The following is a 4,342-nucleotide window of genomic DNA, read 5'->3' on the forward strand; positions in this document are numbered from 1 at the left end:
TCTATATCTTAAAATCTGCCAATATGCTAAGGTGAAAATGTTTTATTCCATAACTTTTCTCACATTTAGCATGCATGAACTGGAGAGGTTATCATAATTGACGGCTATTCCCCCATCTGCATCAGGAAATCTGCAAGAGATGCAATTTAAGGTGAATGCATAAACTGGTCAGTTTTATTTATTTTTTGCCTGGAGCAGCCTCATATCACTTCCTACAAATAGTTTGGTAGAGAATAACAGAAAAAGCTGCATTGCTGAATATACTTGCAGGCAAAGTTATTAAAGTATAACTTAAATGCCTTTTTTTATTAGTAGAGTAATTGAAAGCTTCTTTCAAATAGCCACTTATAATTTAGAAATACTTATAATTTATTCCATGACACTTATGTAGTTCACTGAGAAAATTTACCAGTGACCATGGATACCTGCTGGCACATCTAACAAACCAAGGGGTGGAGCTGGCGAATCGGTTTGAATGTGGCAAAATGATCTCGGGTAGCTTCTGCTCTCTTCTGGAAGAGTTCACTAACAGATGGCAACTTGTCATTGTTAATGGAGTGTTACCCTGAGAAACTTCAAGGATCCATGCAGAGTGTGACACTCTTCCCCTCCTCTTTTCAAGCCACCTCACAGAAAAAGCCAATAATGACCTCTTTCTTTTCACAGATCATAACACCTTATGTTGGCTGATTCCTTCCAAGCCACATTGTGGCTGCTCTAATCCAAATATGACAAAAGACTTTCTGTTGTTTGACAGCTAATCTTTATACTAAATAATAGAGGCATCAATGCAATAGGAAGGGTATTTCTACCCAAAAATAGGAGTCCTGAGTTCTAGCCCTGTTTTACTGAATCTTTAGCCAGATAACTTCTCTACTCTGGGTTTCACTGTTCTTATTGAAACATGGCCAGATTGTGTTACACAAACAAAAAACTCATCTCAGGTAAATTACTGGGATTCCAAATTCCTTTGCTATAAACAAGGAAAGCATCAGTTTGTTAGCTGATCATGTGTGACCATTTTGTATTTAGTTTACTTAATTCCTTCAATTTTTTTAAAAGGCAAAGTCAGCTGGACCCATACTGCAGCATAGTAGAAAACTCCTTCCCAAAACTAATTCAGGCAGAAAAATAACACCTCTTTTGAATTTTCTCCCCATCTTTCAGAAAGCCTCCCCAATGTTCTACATGTAGGGACATCGGGATTTAAATGCATGGGCTCTGACGGGCTATTTCTTTTTGTTTGAACCACTCTCTTACAGCTAATTCACAGAGGAACAGTGTCAGGTACTAGTAAGTGCTTAAAGCACATATATTAAATTACATTCATAACCCATGAGGCCTGGTCTTTGGCCTGACCATTATTAGTTCCACCAGTGATTTTGATATTAAAATTTAGCACCTTCTCATTAAATTCTCTAAGAACATCAATATTGTGACAGAGCAGCTACCTTAGAGAATAGTTTTAAAGCTCAATGTGACCATGACAAATTATGGAGGCAAGCACAAACAAATCACATAAAGCCCGAAAAAGCAGAGCCATGCTGCATTTTTCTTATTGAAAAGCACTTATTTAAAAATGGTTTATCATTATGCACATTCTTCTTTGATTTATTAATTAACACAATGTAGAGATTAAATTGCAGGCTCTAACACTGGTTTCTAGTAAAATGTTGTCACAGATAGAACTTTATTTTTTCTTTCAAAATGGCTCATCTAGAATTGTATCTTAATGAAAGGAAAAAATTTCACACAATTTTCAGTTTAGCCAAGAGATAAAGCACCTTACCACATGGGGTCTTCCATATTGCTCTGAATGCATGCTTTTTTTGGTATTTTTTTCTTTTTTATTCAGAGAAATCACATGAAGTATTAAAATCACATGTGCTTCATCATCACCTGCTATAAATTCAAACCATAGAAATGACCTTTTTCTGTTCTTTATGGGTGTTTGTTAAACATTAAAAATTCACTGCATCATAAGGGGAACATTGATGATTCCTTCAAAAAGAGAGACAAAATAGTAACACAAAAAGGGTTGCAATTGTGATAATGGAAAGATGAACATGGCTGGTCAACATGTGGAAGCCATCTTAACTAGCAGTTGTTCTAGTCTTTCCGGTGAAGGACATTGTCAAGGCTTCTCTGTTCCAAAGCTACCTGCAGCAAACCGCACACATTGCATTTTACTGCCAAACATTTAAACATCAGACTTAGTAAGAGGAGACTTTTTTTAGAAGCATTGTCACAGGGGATGGGAAAGGGACCATTGCAATGGTGGGGGCCTGGAACTATTGCAAATCAGAGAATGCTCTGACCATAAGACCTGCCAACATCTCAAGGGTTAGGCAAAACATTTTCTTTTGTGGAGAGGAGTAATTAAAACCAGGAAGAACTAGGCGAAGGAAGCAAGATGCTGGGGTGGTCTGATGAGATAGTAGGTAGGAGAATGATTTACACTAATTTGGAGTGGGGTATGTTGGGAGCTGTTGAAAGAGGGGTAGTGAGCTGCTCAAGTGATGAGTAGGCAAAAATTCAGTAACCTGGTAGAAGGATAGAATTTTAACCGAAGTTAAGTTAAAAAAGCATTTTGCTCCAATTGATAATGAGGGACAAGTAGTTCTTACAATCATTTATGAGGCAAAAAGGAGGATGGGAAGTTTACATCTTCCCTGGTGACAGGTGAGTAAGTTGGGTAACATTTAGTTTTGTAAGTCATATAGTAAGGGTGGTTCTTCTCAGTAACATGCTTCCCAGAATAAAACAGGGTGAGAAGATTTCTTAACTTTCTTTTTTTTTATTTTCAGGAACACAGAGCTCAGTTAAAATTCAATATTGTCAATATGTCCAAGATTACAGTTTTTGAAATGCTGCTATTCTTGATGTCTAGCAACTAATATTTTAAATATGAAAAGTATTCTTAACACAAAAAAACAACTTATTTTCTACCTCTGCAAATAACCTGGGATTTTTGTATCTTTTTAAAACAGAAAAATAGAAAATATATTATGTATTTAGATGCATTTCATAAAAACTACATGAAAACAAGTGAAAATATTACTTATTAAAAGATTTTTATATCTTAAAAGCTGCCAGTATGCTAAGGTGAAAATGTTTTATTCCATAACTTTTCTCACATTTAGCATGCATGAACTGGAGAGGTTATCATAATTGACTGCTATTTCCCCATCTGCATCAGGAAATCTGCAAGAGATGCAATTTAAGGTGAATGCATAAACTGGTCAGTTTTATTTATTTTTTGCCTGGAGCAGCCTCATATCACTTCCTACAAATAGTTTGGTAGAGAATAACAGAAAAAGCTGCATTGCTGAATATACTTGCAGGCAAAGTTATTAAAGTATAACTTAAATGCCTTTTTTTATTAGTAGAGTAATTGAAAGCTTCTTTCAAATAGCCACTTATAATTTAGAAATACTTATAATTTATTCCATGTCACTTAGGTAGTTCACTGAGAAAATTTACCAGTGACCATGGATATCTGCTGGCACATCTAACAAACCAAGGGGTGGAGCTGGAGAATCGGTTTGAATGTGGCAAAATGATCTCGGGTAGCTTCTGCTCTCTTCTGGAAGAGTTCACTAACAGATGGCAACTTGTCATTGTTAATGGAGTGTTACCCTGAGAAACTTCAAGGATCCATGCAGAGTGTGACACTCTTCCCCTCCTCTTTTCAAGCCACCTCACAGAAAAAGCCAATAATGACCTCTTTCTTTTCACAGATCATAACACCTTATGTTGGCTGATTCCTTCCAAGCCACATTGTGGCTGCTCTAATCCAAATATGACAAAAGACTTTCTGTTGTTTGACAGCTAATCTTTATACTAAATAATAGAGGCATCAATGCAATAGGAAGGGTATTTCTACCCAAAAATAGGAGTCCTGAGTTCTAGCCCTGTTTTACTGAATCTTTAGCCAGATAACTTCTCTACTGTGGGTGTCACTGTTCTTATTGAAACATGGCCAGATTGTGTTACACAAACAAAAAACTCATCTCAGGTAAATTTCTGGGATTCCAAATTCCTTTTCTATAAACAAGGAAAGCATCAGTTCGTTAGCTGATCATGTGTGACCATTTTGTATTTAGTTTACTTAATTCTACTCAAGTTACATCTATACTAATAAAAGGGTAATATGCAAATTGATCGGGACACCCTCACATAATGACCGAACAGCAGAATGCGTGGGGCGACCAGGCCAGCACGGGGGCAGTGAGGGACAATCAAATGACTGAACAGCAGGATGTGTGGGGTGACCTGGCCAACAGGGGTTAGTGAGGAGCGACCAAACAACCGAGCAGCAGGCTGCATGGAACAACCAGGC

This window comes from Myotis brandtii, unplaced genomic scaffold (genome assembly GCF_000412655.1).
Source record: "Myotis brandtii unplaced genomic scaffold, ASM41265v1 scaffold2189, whole genome shotgun sequence".
Classification (NCBI taxonomy): Eukaryota; Metazoa; Chordata; class Mammalia; order Chiroptera; family Vespertilionidae; genus Myotis; species Myotis brandtii.